The 20,693-nt window shown below is 41.8% G+C and overlaps 1 protein-coding gene across 11 annotated transcripts in view; it reads left to right on the top strand.

Moving 5' to 3' along the window:
- Nucleotides 1–20,693, top strand: part of LOC140480462 (histone deacetylase 9-like) — a 778,931-nt gene that overhangs the window by 641,501 nt on the left and 116,737 nt on the right. The window lies entirely within an intron of this gene.

The following is a 20,693-nucleotide window of genomic DNA, read 5'->3' as shown; positions in this document are numbered from 1 at the left end:
GGTCTGAGTCTTGACCCAGAGCATGAGGACGGCTGCAGTTGCTGACTTGAGCAGAGGGACAGCAGTGAACAGGGACTTTTGTGATGGAAGGGCAACAGTGGTGGGGTGGCAGAGGCATTGAGGTACAGTGGGAGGTGGGATAGCAGGAGGTTAAGCATCTCAGAAAGGAGAAGGGACAAGTTGGCTGCATTCAACAAACCTGGCTGTCAACAGATAAATATAAAGCACACAGCATCACTGTAATGTTGAAATCGCCAATAGGTTGATTGCTATGTGTGGGTGCACCTCTCCTGCTCCCCATTGCTTTAAGCTTATTAACCCTGGAAGTAGGGTGGATTGGAATTTGTTTGGACTTCATATATTTAACATTATAACCTGCAGTCTGACCCATACTTGTCCACTTTTTAGCGTTGAAAATTCTGCTAAGTGCCAGTATTCTGGTGGTTCTTTGCATTGACCTGCAGCACTTCCCTTGTTTTCAGTATCCGGTATTCGATACTCAAAATGTAGCCTAACCAGAGCATTGACTCATTTGTTCATTCTTGGCTTGGGCTAGAGTTCCTCTGATTTGGCTATGTAATTCAGTATCTTCTTAGTTTTGTTGATTGCTGTACCACATTGCTGGAACATGTTGAGTGTCAAATCCAGGTCTCCTACAACTTCATCCATGGAAAGTTCAACATATTGCGGTAGTAGTTACATTACTTGTTTTTCTTTTCCATGTTCATACTTTGCATTGTAAATTAGATTTCATAAGCCTTTATTTGGTCACTGCTATATTTTGTTTAGCTCATTCAGTATTTTCTGATCTCCTCCTTTAATTGCTATATCCCTTCTAATTTAGTATCATTTGTAAATTTAACTAATTTGCATTGGGTTTCAAAATTCAGGTCATTGATGTAAATTGAAAACAGAGATAGATTGAACACCGAGTCCTAGGGCATCCCGCTCAATAGTTAACCTCCGATATTCTCTCTAAACAGTACCCATTGTTTCCTGTCCTTCAGATTGCTTCTTATTCAAACAAATGTTTTGCTTTGAATTTCCAGACCTTCAAGCTAGGTTACCAACTTTTCATGTGAAACGTCATCAAATGTGTTTTGAAAGCCTTACTACATGACAGTGTAGTGTTTATCATGGTTGATTTGGGTTCTTGTTTCATTAACAAATTCAAAGACGGTGGGCACAACATGATCTTCCCAGGCAAGAGACCATGTTAAGTGCAGCTTAATAAAGGACTTTTTGTCTCAATTCATTGAAAACCTGACTGGCTGTGTCCTATCATGCAAAATGTGCATGATGTGTACAGGACATCTGTAAAAACATACTGGCTTACAGTTCAACACTCAGATAAACATATTATAATCCTAGTCTAACATTATAATGCACTTATGTATCAATCTTCCTACTTCAGGACAAAGCAACATGTATTTGTAAAAAATGTAAAAGTCAGAATAAATGGTGAATAAGGATAAAGAATGATACAAATCCACTGGGAACTCTGCACAATGATTTTTATTTTAAGATAACACAGACTGTTTCAAAAAAAAGAAATTCTACTTGAGAGAATATGTTCTAATCAGTAAAGTTTAAGTTTGAATGATTGGGTGTGATGTCAACAGAACCATTTGAGAGTGTCAGAAGCTGTTCACATTCTCCCGGTCAGTGTCTTTTCTCTGTCTTATAGCCATACAACTTATCATTATCAACCTCCTGTTATAAAATTAAAAAATACTGCAGTAAACTACACTGGATATAGTAACAAATGCTTATTAGTAGATTGAATCACTGGTACTCTGATTAAGCCAAAACTCATCCAGATGCTTGAATGATAAGCGTACTTTGGAAAACTATGATGAAACGTATTTAACAGTCCAATAAAACCTTGCCATTAGGTTTATTATATAAATTCAAGGATCATTTTTAATGAGTCCATTTTAGAACCTTGTTGTAAAGGGATGAACGAAGAAAAACATTTGTGATTGACCATTATACCTGTGCTGGCTTTGTGGCTGAGTGGGATATTGTCAGTAATTTATTTTTAGTTCATTTCAGCAAGGATGTTTGAAGGTTTTTAAAATTTCCACACACGTATGTATTTCAATCGTCCTGATAATTCATGTGGTATTTATGTTAAGGTCACAATTCCACTGAAATATCAAAGCAAATGTGTTACTTAACTCTGATTCTAACCACATTGCCACCGATGCACTATATATTCCCTCTACTATGTGGAGTAAATATTCCTTAATGTTAATGTCACCCTGTATGTACATGGAAGCCATAATGGTGATTTTGTTCTCAATATGGCTTGATAATATGAGAAAAAGCAATTGTGTTAAAAATATATCAATTATGTTCATATGCATAGTTATGCAAATACAGTTTTTGTCACGGTTACCACTACCAGGAAATAAGTGCCAATTAGGTGAGCTGGGCAGGGTACCAGCTCAATGAACTTGTGCTCAGCAAATGGGGCTACGTTGTTGTCAGCACAAGCAGGGTTGGGACAAGCAAAGGAAGAGTAGTGGATCCAATAGAGTCCTTGGATGGAGGAGGAGCAGAGTCCAAATAGGATCAGGTCTGGCAGGCCTGGAAGGGTGGGGTCAGCTCCACAAGGATCACGGCGGGTAGGATGGGTGGAGGGTGGATGCTGAGATAAGGGAATATGTCAGGACTAACACAGCCAGGGGAAGGGATAGTTTGGGTTCACCAATGGGGAGTCAGTTATGGGTCTCAGACATCAGGTTGGAGTCCACTGGTGATTTCAGGTTCAGTTTAATAGTTACCTGGGAGTCAGAGAAGGATTTGGTTTCTCTGGCTTTTTCTGAGTACCTATTAAACTTAGGTGGGTCAGAACTTTCTGAATTCTCTAATATCATTGGACTTTTTGGAAGGGTTCTAGTCACAAGGGAATTTTTATAAAAATTCAATTTCCTGGACAATTCCCATAGAGATAGCTGCATCTGGGATTCTAGAGTATAATTCCAATCTTGCAGCTCCATAGTTATTGCATCAAAAATGAACAGCCTTCTTCCACCGTCCTTATTGCAAGGTAGAATAAACTCTCAGCTGTGGTGGATGTTAATTTGCTCCCATTCCAAATGAACGTTCGGACTATATGAAGGAAATGTTATTCTCGGGACAGCCACTGTGTTATCCCATGAAGTTGCTGTTGTTTTCAATGTGTTATGATTTTAGAGGATTTAAGTGTACCAAAGTGCACATCAGATCATAAATGTGTTTTTGGCAAATTGATTCTGTAACTATTTTGATCAGTTGAATTGAACATGATTGTTTTGATGTTATTCTGTTGCACAAGTGCACCAGAGGACACAGCTTAAAAATACGGGGTAGACCATTTAGGACAGAGATGAGGAGAAACTTCTTCACCCAGAGAGTGGTGGCTGTGTGGAATGCTCTGCCCCACAGGGCAGTGGAGGCCCAGTCTCTGGATTCATTTAAGAAAGAGTTGGATAGAGCTCTCAAGGGTAGTAGAATGAAGGGTTATGGAGATAAGGCAGGAACAGGGTACTGATTAAGGATGATCAGCCATGATCACATTGTATGGTGGTGCAAGCTCGAAGGCTCAAATGGCCTACTCCTGCACCTATTGTCTATTGTCTATTGTCTAAGTGCAGGTTATAGGGACTAATGTGCAATGGAAGTACCCTCCATGCCATTGGTTTTAGGCCTGGGATATATAAAATGCAAGGCTTCAGTACTAGTGTTTAAAATTGACTCCTACATTTCCAGCAAGAATGAAGGACTTCCACAGGCATGAAGGAGATCTTATACACCAAGAGGCTGACACAAGCACCTAAAGGGAACAGAATCCATCTCAAAGACAAATGATGAGTGAAGGGGTAAGCAAGTGTATCAAAGAGGGAGTATGGTTGGCAAAGTTTCCTTTTGAAACAATCCTATTTCAGCTGGTTCATAAGGTGAAGAATTAAAAAAAGTAAATAAATTGGCTAATGGAGTGGGTGGATATAAAGCAGGTGAAACTTTAATTCACAAAAATGTGAAAATGATGTATCTTGGTAGAAAAATTAGCAGAGATAACATAACTAAAGAGCAAAAAATCTCAAGGAAATGCAGAAACAGGGTGACCTGAGGGTATGCATGCTTAAATTGGTAAACTTGGCAGGGCTGGTTGAGAAATTTATTTCAAAAAGCATACAGGATACTGGATACTGAACTTTATAAATAGCGGCAAAAAGTATTATGGTGAATTTAGAAAATATTGGTTTGACGGTATCTAGAGTACTGTGCCCAATTCTATGCACCACACTTTAGGGGAGGCATGTGTTGAAAATAAGGATGAGAGAATTTTTAATTACATGAATAGACTGTAGAAGCTGGTGTGGTGGTTCTTAGAGAACAGAACATTGAGAACATTTACATCTCATTCTGGTTGGTCATCTAGGGTTAACATCATGTGTTATGACATTATACAGTCCCATTCTTTGTACAATATATCCGGGTTCAGCATCAGAATAAATATGAAATTCAAAATATGAACTTAGGCCTTTTGTGATCATACTGTGTGAATAAACCATAAAACTAACTAGTTAAGAATGTTTCATATGGTAAACAATAAAATTAATGAGAATAATAAGGAAAATTATTTGAACAAGCATTATTATCATATTTAATTATCAGAGGCAGGGGGTATGTGTTTTAATTAGCAGGTCCTCAGGACATTGAATGACTACAGGCTTTCTTAAACAACCACGCAAACATACCAACTAGCTGCCTGCAGCCTTAGGGTCAGGCCTGAGATGAAAAAGATAAGATAATTGGCTCTAATGAAATCCAGAAGGTTGGAGCTTTCTTTGGGCAGAGCGTGTGGAAGTGAGCTTAATTCAAACCAGTTCAACTCTGAGCCCACTCCTGTGACTTTGATATCGTTTGAAGTTATAAAAGTGTTTGGTGCACCATTAGCCTGCTGGGCTCAGCCTCCTTGGTTACCTTAATTACCAGACTTTACAACCGACTTTACTGCACAGGAAAGGAGCCATTATATGTTTCATCAACATTGGCTGTTTTCAGATTTTAGGAAAAGCAAGGGTAAAGGTCACTATGGGAAAAAAAAAAGACAGGGATAAATGAACTGGTTGAAACCTTCATAAAAAGAACTTGTAACAAAAAAAATCGCAACATCACATCTTAGATTATTTTGTGTGCCATGCAAACAACTTCACATCATAGTGAACTTTGTGAGAGTTAAGCTGGAGTTACTTTGTCTGCTAAACGTGAACTTCACCTTCCAACATGACTTTTTGAATACTTTCACAAACATGCACCTGATTACCTCATTAGAGACTGTTCTTAGTTTGTCTGTTCATGCTCAGTGAAGTGGAAGGAGACCCAACCCCCCACCCCTCCCCACACCCCAACACCCCCTCCCCACCACCACCACCACCATCTCACTTATTACTCTTTCCGGTGACAAATTCATGCTACAAGATCAGCCGCACTTTGTCTTTTCTGCTGATAAATCACTACGCTTTTATAAGAAACATTTTTCATTCTTTAAGATATTGAACTGCACCAAAGTAGTCACCTAGTACTGAGACATACGACTTGATTCTCACATTTTGAGAAAAGTGTTATCTTGAGTGAGATTCATAGCACTCAGTCCATTCTGGTCACACAGTCTTCCACTATTGATCTAATCCATTAAGCATCCAAGTTCTATGGCACCATTCATGTGGATTCGCATGACAGGAGAGGAGGAAGTGCTGCCCACTACCTGGATCTTCTGGTATTCATTCCACTGGTACTGTAGCTCCGTTGGCTGGAAGGCTGGCTCACAATTCACAGCAAAACCAACATTGTGGGTTCAAGTTCCACACTGACTAGGTTTCCACGAAGGACCTTCAGGTTAAACCATCATTAGGTATCTTTCTCTACTGAGAAAGCAGCCCTATTGTCTGGTATGACTATGGTGACTTAACCATATATGAAGCCCACTTCCATTCCATGTGAGACACAGCAAGTCAGAAACTGCTCCTCACATTGTGGTGTTTGACTGATATCACTGAGGTCCTGACCCAGAAAGGAAAGCTAGCACCCTGTCATCACCAGAGAGGTGCAGTTAGATGGTTGATGGAGGAGGACAGTATGTTATCCTGCTGACTGCTAATCAAGGCCGCGTCATCAGACTAAGCCAGCCTGGACTGAGATAAGGGCCTCGGTTAGTGGTGTGCCATGTATAGAAAGGAACACACAGCAGTGCGGGAAGAAGGTCAATGATCTAGTCTAGGTGTTGCCATCTTCTCTTTGGTAACTAACCCTCAAAGGATCACCATTCTGTCATTACACACGCATGTCACCAAGGCTCACCATCTATAACTTACACAATTGCAGGGAGTATATCCACTCAACAACTTTCATCCACCTCAACCTCCCAAACTACAAACCCTTCCTGCTCTCTATGTTTCCTATTCACTTACTGGGGACACCAAGCCCCAATGTGATGGAAGTGGTGAAAATAAGGATTCCCTACTCCATATGAAGAGAATATTGTCGAGCTGGCTGGAGCAGAGCAGAGCTGCTCAGGTTGAGATGGGAAGATCACAATGGCCACCAACCCAGTGAGCTTCCTTCAAGTGTACTGTGATACTGTCTGATTAAAACCAGCGGTAACTCCTTCTTTACATACAGAAGCATTTAATCCTCGAAGAAAGTTAATGCTCTTCTTTTATGCAGGCACTTGCAGCACTCTGCAAACCTCCACTGATAAGATGGCCATGCTCGAGACCCTCAGTTCCACCTCTATCTCGGAGGAGAAAGTCACTGAAACCACCAGAGGTTGCAGCAACAAAGATTTCACATATATCCTCCATCAGCTCTAAGACCTTTGCCTCCGTGGTTATTCTATCTAGATCAGACTCAGGAGCACAGTTTGGTGAGCACATTACTGAGGTGTCTCTGGAGGAACAAACACTTGGGTCTCTGACACCCAGAGATCTGGCATCTGCTCAGTCCCAAGGCAATGATGTTCCCATGGTCTTGACAATGACATTTCACACAGAGTCGAGGGAACGGCGGTCAGGTTTGTCACTGACAGTCTGTACATTGGGTTGATAGATAGAGGAGTTCACCTATATTACAGTTGTTGTGCTGTCCCTGGCATGTGTGTGTCTGGCTGCTTTTGTGGAAAGGTCGGTCAGCAGCATGAAGTCCCAGGTCTTGCACACCGTGTCTGCTGGATATTCACACAGATCTGCATTCCATCATTCTACCAATAGGTGCTGAGTGTCAATGACAAGGTGAGAGGGGTATGAAGGACCTTGAACTCATTCTAGCCCTTTCTCTCAAGAAGGCAGCATGGTGTCAGCAGATACAGTTAGAGGGGGGTTCAGACAGACAAGCCCCCAGTAGCTTCATCTTTGGACATTCCAGAGGTCTCTGACCCTCTATGTAAATATAGTTTGTGATCCCCATGTCTGCAAAACTTCCAGCCAAGGAGAGAGAGCCTACATCTGTGCATGTTACCTCAGTAGGCCTGGGACCCCCTTGGTCGAAATGCCCTTGGAGACAATTGCCCAAGTCTTTGAGGTCACCAGAGCTGACTCCAGAGCAGGCTACCTCTGCCTCAGTAGCAGAATTTGGAACTATACTGAGACATGGTAGAAGGGAGAATATGAAAAATACTTACTGAGGACAGCACAGATCATATATAATTGTAAATAACTTTGCACTTTTGCAAATACACATTCACTCACATTCTTAAAAGGTCTGCCCTCATGTCTTTGGCACTGTTGGACCTCTTGAAATCACACCAGTGAGAGAGATGATTTCTGACATCCCAGGGATGAAGGAGATGTAATGCCCAAGCATTGCTCACCTCACACCAGCAACCAATTCCTTGACTGCAGATAGCCCCGGCTGTCAAGAATCCTTGAACCAGAATGATGGTATCTACAACCAAGGTTTTACACTTTAATGTGGACAACCTTCAGGCTTCAATTAATGTCCAAGGATTGTGCCTGGACCTTGGCCCGATTGCACCATTTCACACATACTCCCACCTTGTGAGCGAGAGGAAGGGATCAGTGATGATTTCACACTTCCTTGGTGGGAAAGGTTCATTCTATTTCTCAGTTTTTGAAGGGAGTGGACTGCCATTAAGGCTTTGAGATACAGAATGGGCAGCTCATATATCCATTCTCGCTCAACTCTAATTAGCCTACTGTAATGCACAGGCATTTAAGTGCAACTTAGCAATCTATGTGAACTCTGAAACCGTAAAGATTAACTCATGTCAAAAAAGGTCAAAAGGCAATTCCTCAGGTTCCTCTCAACCTCCTGCCTGTCATGAGAGAAGCCTCGGGATCTTTAAGCTGAGCATCATGTGACAATACTACTCTGTCTCACTGACTGCTGCTTTCTTACAAAGAGTACATACTTGAAAGTGGAACAAGCTGAAGATATCAAGTATATGATCAGGTGGATAATGAAGCATTTACTCACAACAGAAAAAGATCAAGGTTTGATCAATAACAGTGTTTTTTATTGTGATGACAGACTGCAATCCCAAAATATATACAAACGTATTTTACTTTTAATCCCAAAATTTGTATTTAGTTTAAGAACTGCTACAAGAACATCTGTGGATGTAAATTGAGTGACTATCTTGCAAAGGCATGTTTGAAGACAATGGTATGTCACAACTGTAAAGAGGAAGGTAAACTTTTAGGAGGGAAAACTTAACAAAAAGAAATTACAAGGGTACAGACAATTCCCTCTTCAAAGCAGCAAGATACCTCTTGTAAATATGTCTATTTTACACCCTACATGAGGAATACACAAAAAAAGAGAAGTTGAAAACTAACTGCGGTATTAGTCTGTGTTTGTTATTGGCTGAACTTCCTATTGTGTATATCAGAGTGTAGTGAGAACCTCAATTTTTGAGAACCACCATCTTAAACATCCCTGCATGGCAGGTAAAACAAAAGAGGAAGACTCTCTCTCTCTTAGAGTTGTGAGCCAGCTCAAATGGAACTAGGGCAAAGGAATTTCAATAAGCTTACAAAACCAAGAATCTCAAGATCAAATGTCAACATTAATGTTACCAGAGCCATTTAACAATGGAACCTTCACATCTGCTTTTCACAAAAAATTCAAAGATTGAACCTTTATTTCCATTTTTGTTTTGGACATTCATTTCTACTCAATGTGTATATGAATTGCATGCATTACAATGCTATTTCTTTTCTGCAATTAGTAATTCCTAAATGATCTTAATGTTAATTCAAGAAACTCCCTGGTTATATTAGTCCCTTGTAAAACACAAGTTCATTTTGGTCTACCTTTCCAAAAATAAAGAGATCCTTTCTAAATTAATCTTGTTGAAATCAGTCGAACGGGTAGGTGAATTACCAAGGTGAGCCAGATCACCTCACACCCCAACCCACCTCCCCAACTCCCCCACCACCACTACAATCCCCCCTCAGCTGGGAGCTTAATGGTTTGGGGTAGCTCATCTGGAGTAATAAATAAATTAGGCAATCTCACTGTATGTCCATCGTAACACCACGTGTCCTTTGCTCTAAGCAAGGACTACTTGCCACATTACTTTAGACTGCTAAAGGACTAAACACAGCTTACTCACCCTGGAGAAGCTTTAATTAGGTTTTATCTAGAATCTTGAGCTCAGTAGTACATTGCTCTGTCACATTGCCTCAGATGTGTCTTCTGGTCAATGTCCTGATCCTCATCTTCGTTTTCATTCTTAGAAGATTTCTGTTAAGTTCCCTTTTCCTCTGCATCCACGGCATCTCCCCATTATCAGTTCCAATTGTGGAGAGAGCACAACAAGCCATGATGATGTGACCCACCTTTTCCAGGCTACCCTGCAAGATCTCAATAGAGTAGCGCAGGCTTCCAAATATTATCTTCAAGAGATTGCTCATCACTTCCACTCTGTCCCTGATGGAGTAATGTGCAGCTTTTATCTTCATTCTGCTTCAGTTTGAAGGTTTCATACAGGTGTCAAGAGCCATGTTTAGAGGGGGGTAACTCTTGCTTCCCATAACCATCCCCATTTTGGCCCAAGGACCCTGGAAGGAAACAGGCAACTGTGAACTCTGTAGTGTGCCCACATTATAGCAGTTTCCAGGATAACTAGCTCAATCTTCCAAAATCTGGTACTGAGGATCTCATTGAATTTAAATGTAGATGAAGTAGAAACTGTTTCTGTGAAAAATACTGAAGGTTAGCAATAGAATGCACCCAAAGCAACATAGGTGCAGTTTGTTTGTCTTGGGAGAATCCAGTCATGGCAGAGAATCTCATTCAGGGCAGCTGTGATCTTGATGGGATCGAGTTGGATGGTCGCCCATTCCTTCTGGGTGCAAGTCCTGCTCTAGCAGATAACAGCATTTGGGAATGATGGTCCCAGCCATTCTTAATCCAAGCCTATTCTGCCTTTCTGTCTGTCAAAAAAGACAGCAGAGCCTCTAGGAATGGGGTTGTATCATTCTTCTCCACATCCTTAGAGATCCTCACCTGTTGCTACTTCCTCTGGAGTCGCTGGCAGTCATTCTTTCCCATGAAGTTGTAATTTTTCTCGGCTTTGAAGGTGATTTCACATTTGAGACATCACAAGGACTTCAACTACTGTGATGTCCATGTCATCAGATGCCTGAGCAGATAGCCTGTGGGGCACATCAGTAAGAGAAAGCCATTTGACTAATAGTACACCAGAACCTTTATGTCAATTACAATGAAGCTCAAGTTATGCTTTGTCAGTGTGTGACCTGAAGACTTCTCAAGGAGGTCGATATCATGCCTCATTAAAGAGCTGAGTTATGTAATCTTATCCTATATATGTTGAAAGTCAAAGTCTTCATGCTACATTAAGGGAATAATATTCTTACAGTAAGCCACTATAATACCACACCACCCCAAAAAAAAGCATCCTTGCATGTCCCAGACCATGTCCTTGCATACTTACAGTTCAGTACGTAAATTTGGCAGCTCTGAAGCATTGTCTTCTGGGATTGCTACAAAAAGTAAGTAATGCTTCTAACAGCTTATCTGATGGTAATTGCTTAACTGACATAACAAAAAAAGAACTAGTGTGAACAATGTAATGGGTATAATTGCTTGAGGCCATAATTTTAAAGGTTCATCCTTGGACAATGAATGACCTGCTGATAAAATGCAATGTTCTGAAAGATGGGTGACATTTCCAAATCTGAGAATTCATGTTTAAAGTAATTGCCTATGCAGGGCCTTAAATTCCAAAAGTATTACTCTGCCCCATTGAAAGAAACATTAACTTATTCCAACTGTGGTGGCAGTCACATTGTGTTGTTATTGTGCAGTTGAATTTGGATAGAAGATGACAACTATTCAACTTTGTCTTCTTGTCAGTGACTTGTTTGAGTCTCAGGATAATATCCCATCCTTCATGTTCCTGATTGACCTTGATGACCTTTCAACTTCCCCCATTACTATTCATTCTCTTCATACTAATGTCCCTCATTAACCCTTGAGCTGACAGTTTTGCAAGTTCTTAAATCGACATTGTCCATCCACCCTCCACATGAATAGACAAAACTAATTAAGACTTCTGAAAATCTTCTCTGCCCCTTCTAATGTCATGTGAGATCTTACCTTTCAAACTCAAACTAGCCCCTTTCACTGTAATTATTCCCTCAAAAAAACCAATCCAATAAAGCCTATCCCCAGAGTTGTGCTGCTTGTTTTTCCCAGAAACCTGTGGAGTGCCCTCTAATAGGTCCCTGACCATAACTAAGTAACTTCCCATGACTGATCAAGGTCAACCCTCTATAAAATCTTGGCATGACAGCCCCAACTCACCATGACCCACCTCCTGGACTAACGTCACCATAGTGCCCTGACTGATCTACCTTTAATCCCTGGACTGATAGCTCAACCTGTAGGACCAACAGTAGCCTAAATTCCTCAACTGTAAGGACATGCATCCTGGATTCTGATAGGACCATGCGTCTGATAGTCTGTGGCCAACCCTTTGGAGTTTGATCAGATGTATCCTTTGACCTGATAACAGACTGTTCATCATTGACCTAAAGACATAGTCAATCACTTGAAGCATATTTGGTATGTTTTCTGTTGGTGTGACATTGACATAGCATATTGCTGTACAGTGAAGCGTCCACATCCTTCAGTATTCCCAACTGAGAAAAGCTGTCTGCCTCTTCTTCCTCACAGAAGGAGGCTACAACCTCCAACTAAGTACAAAGTGAGTGTGCTCTAACAAATGAAGCTAAAAACCATAAGAAGCATCCCCATATAGATGCATGAGATATATGAAAGCCCCTGCATAAAGTGATTCAGCAGAAGTATGATAGATTTAGGTATCCCTGAGCTCCCAAGTCAAGTCCTAACTGGGTAATGTGGTCTGAGAGGGGCAGAGAGCAGGCATGCTGATGACGGTGAGACTGTTGATTTTCCTAATACTGATTTATGAGTATGAAGGGTGGAGGAGGATAGTATTCAAGCAGCTGCAGTGACATTGTGATGAAGACAGAGTTTTCTAATAGCCCTAAGAAGCCAGCAGCAAGCTGTTGCCACTGGATGATCAATCTGTGACTATCACACCAGGAATTACTACCATCTAGTTTCTTGGGGAAGTACAGGAGAATTGGAAATGGCATTGAATTGAGGTGAGTTGGGCTGTTGATGTGGAAATGAGAGAGTCATAGCTCAAAAGCAAGATTCTGAAGTATAAAGTTAAAATGGAAAATGGAAAAATCTTTACTTGCCATTGAGATTCTTATTTGTTTCAATCTGTTTATCCATTTTCCAAATTTGTCCAACGCTGATCCAAGGCAGGGAGACGTTTCAAAGATAGTAGAGGTACACAATCCTTTATCCGAAATGCCAAAATCCAAAAAGATCCAAAATCTGAAGTTTTCTTGTGAAGTTTTTTCCTCGATAACAAGGTTGTTTGGCTTGCAAACAGTTAACCCAACTCCACACTCACTCAACTCATGTCACTCAGATGTAACATGGGGGTGTGGCCCAGCATTGACTGGTGTCTATTCTGTTTCAGGGCTTTTTGTACTCACAGGTACAACTGCTGTTTGGTAAGATTGTTTTTTATTTCACCATTAAACTGTCACTTATTCTGAACTCCAAAAAATTCTGAATTCTGAAAACCAGTTGGCCTCAAGAGTTTCAGATCAAGGATTGTGTACCTGTAATTTCAATGTGGAAGGAAAATCAGGTAGAATTTTATGGTCATGTGTAGTTCTCCCTGAGGGATTCTTTTCTTTGCATGCAGTATCCAGGTGATGCATAATGCTCAGGTGTTAAAGGTCAGATACACCTTGTGATCCATATAGATGGCCAGTTCATTATCACTTCCCCCATGATACATTGGGTTCTAGTAATGGGAAGTAAATCCATCGAATGGTCTTTCCCGAATGCTCACCAAAACTTTAATTTTCCAGTGAATTTCACAGCTCTTCCTTTCAAGTTAGGGCAAACAAGTGGGTGGATCCCAGTTCAAATTCAAACTGTTTAGCACTCCTGTTACCCTTTTGATTTCGGTTATGTGGATCTTCCAATGGCATTTGATGCAACCCTGGCATTTGATGAGCCTGGTAGCAAAAGTTGAAGTTCAAAGTAATTGAAGACAATTATTGAATTAGCTAGGACGTTGGCTGAGCTTCAAGAGACAAAGAGAAGGAATAATGGGCTAATATTCTGATAGGGAGATCGCAATTAGTGATATCTTGCAAGGATACATTTTGTTACCTCAAATATTCACCATATTTATTATCCACCTAGGAAAAGAAGTAGGCCATTCAGCCCTTCCACCATTCAATGACATTATGGCAGATATGTGGCCTAAATCCAAATACCTTCCTTTGGCCTATTTCCCTTAGTAATTTTTTGTCACGTAAAAGTATTATTGCAGGTTTAAAATTAATAACCGATCCAGTATCCACTGTTATTTGTGGCCGAGAGTTCCAAACACCTACGCCCTTTGTGTGTAGAAAATGGAATGAAAAGTTACAATTACACATCCACATTTGTTTGTGGCAGCATGATAAATAGCATTGATGAGCTTTTGAAGCATAAAATTATAAAGAGACATTGAGGGTTTAAATGAATATGCGTAACTATGGCAAATGGATTTTAAATATGTGGTCATCCACTTTGAAGGTGGAAACGTTAGAACAGAGGTTTTTTCCTAAATGGTGAAATAGCGGAGGTTCAATATTCTTGACAATTCAGGTATATTAAAAGATCATAGATAGGTGCGGAAAATAATGAAAAATTACTAATGGAATGTTAGCTTTTAAATCTTAGAATCCCTAGAGCGTGGAAACAGGCCCTTCGGCCCAACAAGTCCATATTGACCCTCCAAAGAGTATCCCACCAAACCCATTCACCTACCCTAAAACTCTACATTGACCCCTGACTAATGCACCTAACCTACATGTCCCTGAACACCATGAGCAATGTAGCCTGGCCAATTCACTTACGCTGCACATATTTGGACTTTGGGAGGAAACCAGAGCACCAAAGGAGAACGTGCAAACTCCACACAGACAGTCACCCGAGGTTGGAACCAAACCTGGGTTGATGGTGCTGTGAGGCGACAGTGCTAACTGAGCCAGCGTGCTGCCCCTAGAGGCTTAGATTACAACAGAGTAGAAGTGAAGTCATATTTTGGATATAAGAAACCCTATTTAAAGCACACATGGCAGCAGTCTGGATATCCCTCTTTAAGAAAGTTATTTTGGCCTTGGATGAAGTGCAATGCTATCAGCCACTATACTGATTCTCTGGCTCCATTGAGCTGCTGAATCATTTCCTCGGAGCTGGCATCATTGGGGGTCTCCATCCACAACAGCAGGTAGCCAATTAACATTATAAATGGCTGCTTGAAGTCAAACTTTGGAGATTGACTAGGGATTTCCAGTTGTCATTCAGGGCTCTGTAGGCAACAGAGATACTCTACAGTTGGGACAACCTCCAGGTCACGCACAAAGGGTTGAGTGCTTGAGACAGGGCCCTGTTCCTGCCTCTTTTCAAGGACAGCTACATAACACCTTGTGGAGAGGTTCCGTCATCACTCCTCCACGTTGGTGGTCCAATTGCTGGAATAGTTTATATTCCAAATTCCTCAAATGCTAGAGGTGCCTCCATTTTGGGTGGACCTTCCCTCATTTACCTGTTACATCATCATGTACTGAACTTAGGTTGGAGATAGTGAAATAATAAATGATTCAAATAAATAGTTAATGAAATTAGTTCAATAAGGTTATGGTAAATTTGAAGTAGTACTTAATCAAAGAACAAAGAAAATTACAGCACAGGAACAGGCCCTTTGGCCCTCCAAGCCTGCGCCAATCCAGATCCTCTCTCTAAACCTGTCACCTATTTTCCAAGGATCTGTATCCCTCTGCTCCCTGCTCATTCATATCTCTGTCTAGATACATCTTAAATGACACTATTGTGCCCACCTCTACCACCTCCACTGGCAATGCATTCCAGGCACCCACCACCCTCTACATAAAGAACTTTCCACACATGTCTTCCTTAAACTTGCCCCTCTCACCTTGAACTCATGACCCCGAGTAACTGAGTTCCCTACTCCGGGGGAAAAAGCTTCTTACTATCCACCCTGTCTATACCTCTCATGAATTTGTAGACCTTAATCAGATCCACCACCCCCCCCCCCCCCCCCCCCCACCAAACTCAGTCTTTCCAGTGAAAGTAATCCAAATCTACTCAAACTCTCTTCATAGCTAGTGCCCTCCGCACCAGGCAACATCCTGGCGAATCTCCTCTGCACCCTCTCCAAAGCATCCACATCCCTTTGGTAATGTGACGACCAGAACTGTACGTAGTATTGCAAATGTGGGTGAAGCAAAGGTATATACAACTGTAACGATTCTTGTAGTCAATTGGAGGGATGTGTAGTGTAACAAGATAATGATGTGTAGAGTGAGATCATGTGCTACAGTCTGTGAAGATGGAAGGACCAGAAAGAGAGATATATACTTTTGCTATCAATTATGGCCCAAAGATGAAAGCTTGTTCTGCACTTCGCATGCAGAGAGGTACTGGTGTGTTAGATGATGGAGACAAGTGCCATTCCTTTACCAGCTGACAGCAGCAAGGACTGTGCCACTAGACACACGAGATAGCAGTCTGGTCAGTACTTGAAGGACTCCCAGCAATATTGGAAGAAGGTCAATGATCTGCTGTACATCACAAGGGCGAATTCCACCATTTTCTCTCTGCTACCTCACATTGACATGCTACCACTCGCTCGCCAAGGCTCATAGACAACAACTCTCATTATTGAATGTATTAGGTCCAACAATGATTCTCACCCACCTTATCATCCCAAGCTTCTAACCCTTCTTGCCCTCTGCACTTCCTGCTGACTCACTGTTATCACCTGTTCTGTTCATTTCTCATCATTCACTTCCCTTCCATCCATTCCATCATACTCAATTCCTCTCTTTGCCTCATTACAGGAAAGATTGGCCTGTAATCAGGCTGAGAAAGTCAAGATTGGGAGGAGGTGGGGGACATCAGCCTTCCTATTCCTAACTGGATAAAGATTCTAGTGTTTCCCAGAGGAAAGCATGACCACTCAAATGGAGTTGGGGAGAGCTCAATGTCCAGCCAACCCATTGAGCTATGTTATGTAGCACTGGTTTCTTTCTCATTATCTCCAACATTTACTCGTTCTTAATCTGTACAAACCTTTATCCTCTCAGATGACTAATTGTCATCTTCTGCGACTTTTGGCAGCATCCAACAAATCTCTGCCAAGAGGCCAATTCATCATCAAAAGCTCATCAATGCTATTTACCATGCTGCCACAAAAAAATGTGGATGTGTAATTGTAACTTTCCATTCCATTTTCTACACACAAAGGGCGTAGGTGTTTGGAACTCTCGGCCATAAATAACAGTGGATTCTGGATCAGTTATTAATTTTAAACCTGCGATAGTAATTTTTTGTCATGTAAAGGTATTAAGGGAAATAGGCCAAAGGAAGGTATTTGAAGTTAGGCCGCATATCTACCATAATCTCATTGAGTGGTGGAGGAGATGAATGGCCTACTTCTTTTCCAAGATGGGTAGTAAATATGGTGAATATTTGAGGCAACAAAATGTATCCTTGCAAGATATCACTAGTTGCAATCTCCCCATCAGAATATCAGCCCATTATTCCTTCTCTCTGTCTCTTAATGCTCAGCCAATGTCCTCGCTAATTCAATAATTTGTCTTCAATTACTTTGAACTTCAACTTTTGCTACCAGGCTCAGACACAGGGCTACATCAAATGCCATTGGAAGGTCCACATAACCGAAATCAAAAGGGTAACAGGAGTGCTAAACAGTTTGAATTTGAACTCGGATCTATCCACAATGGCAAAGATGCTCAGCTCCACCTCAACCTGTGAGAAAGTAGAAGCCACTGAGCCCTCAGAGGATACAGCAGCAAGGCTTTCACCTGCCCCCCCCACCAGCTCAGGTACTATCTTGTCAGTGGTTATTCTATCGTGGTTAGACTCAGAGACACAACCTGCTGAGTGCACCATCACTGACACATCTCCTCAGCTGGTCGAGGAAGAAATGTCCCAAATCTTTAATACATAGGGGACCAGGAGGGGGACAGGCATTTGCTCAACCCCGAGATGAAGATCATCCCATGGTCTCAGCCATGAGTAACTTTATCAAAATACGCAAACAGGGCACAGGAACATGAGGGAGTTTTGTCAGAGGCACTTTGTAAGCTGAGCCAAAAGATGGAGGAATTCTCTAAAGTATCACTACCCCCGTGCTGATTCTGGTACAATGTGCATTTATATGCCTCCATCGATGGATTTGCAACAACCAAAGAGAGCCAGGTTCAGTGCTTTCTGTTTCTGCCAGATATATAGAACATAGAACATAGAACATAGAACAATACAGCGCAGTACAGGCCCTTCGGCCCTCGATGTTGCGCCGATCAAAGCCCACCTAACCTACACTAACCCACTATCCTCCATATACCTATCCAATGCCCGCTTAAATACCCATAAAGAGGGAGAGTCCACTACTGCTACTGGCAGGGCATTCCATGATCCTACGACTCGCTGAGTGAAGAACCTACCCCTAACATCAGTCCTATATCTACCCCCCCTTAATTTAAAGCTATGCCCCCTTGTAATAGCTGACTCCATATGTGGAAAAAGGTTCTCACTGTCAACCCTATCTAACCCCCTATATGTGTTTGAACTTGACTCAATTGCTCTAGCCTTAGATGCTTACATCAATGGTAAGGCAACCTCACGCACTTTGGAGGTTCATTCAGTGAGGGAAACAGGGTGGTGCCAGCATGTACTCACAGGCGGAGGAGTCACACTCAGGGCCCTCTAAAGATTGTCCTCATCACAGACTAGAGGTATCCAGGCCCTCCATCTGCCCCCCACCTGTAATCCCAAAGTTTGCAGAACTTGAAAGCAGAGAGATTGAGTCTGCATCTGAGCAATTGTCAGCAGACCTGGGCTCTCTATGCCCAAAGGCTCCCAGGATTCACCAGCCAAGCTAGGCAGAAAGCAGATCAGTGTCTTGTGGCCCAACAATGGTTGTTGGGACTGTACTTAGACAGTGTAGGATGCAGAAGAAAACACTTACTGAGGACACGTTGGTGGCATGAGTGACTCGTCATTTGGATCACCTTTCCGTTTTCGAAGTTCATGTTCACTTGACTGCCATAATGTGCACTGTACTATAATCTTCCATACTTCAGGCTTACTGCCTTTATTCCTGATGAAGGGCTTTTGCCCGAAACGTCGATTTCGCTGCTCGTTGGATGCTGCCTGAACTGCTGTGCTCTTCCAGCACCACTAATCCAGTATTTGGTTTTCAGCATCTGCAGTCATTGTTTTTACCTTTATAATCTTCCCTGTCAGTCCTGGTTAAGTCACACCCATGTACAAATAAGCAGGTGCTTCAGGCAACCCAAAGCTGAAAGAAGTTGCAATGACCAGCCTTGCTCATCTTTCACAAACAACTCCTTCACTGCAGATATCCTGAGACATCAGGGAACCCTGAACTATGACACTGAGGACTCCAGCCATGATGATCTCCATGTGAAATCTGTGATTAGATAATCTGTGGACAATATCAAAAATGTTTCTTGAAGGAATGTCTCAGCCCTCACAGCCATTATAATGAAGTCTCATGTTATACCCTCATACAGAGTGGCATGGAGGCTTCCCAAGGAGGTCATTGTCATGACTAAATGAGGAGCTCTGAGGCATGTGACACAATCCAATTGTACTTCATGCATCTAAAATTTTAATACTATATTGGGAATAGAATTCAGCCATCACATATCATGTGATTTTTTAACTTTGGCCACCCCAGTCCAACACTGTTTCCATAGATTAAGTTAGGTGTTATCAGGTCAGCATGGACGAGTTGGATTGAAGGGTCTGTTTCCATGCTGTACATCTGTATGAATCTATCACTTTAAGACATGTTTAGCAAATCCTCTAAGGTCATTTGGCAAGACAGCTGAAAGAGTAGCCCCACTCTCTGGACTGATGACTCGCTGACTGACCTATCTATAATCCCTAGACTGGTTGAACTTGACCTAAAGGACTAGCCATTGTCCAATCTCTGATTCTGGCCAGACCAAGTGCCTGATTTACTATAGTCTACTTGACTGGAATTGGCCTGACTGAGTGTGGTAGCAGCCCCTTATTGATTGATCCCCCCCACCCCCAACGGTACTATCGACTACTTCCGTTTGACTTTCAATCACTGCTGTTTGTTGAAGCAGACACTGTGTATTTGTTGCTTGGCTTACTGGCACATACCGCTGGTGTAACTTTGATATAACACAATGCTGCACAGCGACATGCCCACACCCCTGACCATATACTGCATTACCAATGACAAGCTGCCTGCCTCTTCCTATGCACTATAAAGTAATGCGAGCTATACTGAGGTTGGCAGCCTGTCACTGATCACTTAAAACTCTGTGCCTTAAATGCAATGTGACAGCCGGTAAAGCAATGCAGAAGTCAGTGAGTGTGCAGTAAGAAAGTAGGTGAAGTAGTCAGAGGCTGGCAACCTCAACGTAAGTGCAGAGTGAGTGAGCACTAAGAAAGTAAGCTAAGAGCCATAATAAGCATCCCCAGATGCATGTGTGTCCCAGCATGTGGAGACCTGCCAGAAGAATGTAACTCCTTGGTGTCTCTAAGCATAGTGGTGAAGTCATATTTGCACGAAAGCCAGGAGAAGCTGTCAACAAGCTGCAGCCACCACATACCTGTTCCAAATTGGGAATTGCACCATGTATTTTCTTGGTGAGGGAAAGGAGAATTGGATGATGTAAATAAGGCAAGTGAGGTATTAATGTGATGTATTTGCATGGAAGTAAGATTGTAAGGAAATTAGGTAGACAGAGATTCAGATTCTGCCATTTAGAGCTGAAGGGAAAAATTGCAAAACATTTTCTTGGCGCCCAGAATCTGATTTTTATTATTTTCTCCATCTTTCTCACCATTGCTCACATGACATCAGGGAAGGGAAAGATCTGTCCTACATTTTAGATCAACCAAAGTTTTATTGGAAATCAGAGCCGCCTTAAGGAACAAAATATTATACTTGTCTTGCTATGATCAGGACCTGGTGTGAGTTGGGGTGCAGGCAACAAAAA

The sequence above is a fragment of the Chiloscyllium punctatum genome, chromosome 8 (assembly GCF_047496795.1).
Source record: "Chiloscyllium punctatum isolate Juve2018m chromosome 8, sChiPun1.3, whole genome shotgun sequence".
Classification (NCBI taxonomy): domain Eukaryota; kingdom Metazoa; phylum Chordata; class Chondrichthyes; order Orectolobiformes; family Hemiscylliidae; genus Chiloscyllium; species Chiloscyllium punctatum.
The sequence above is the reverse complement of the archived record's forward strand: the minus strand, read 5'-3'. Positions and strand labels throughout refer to the sequence as shown.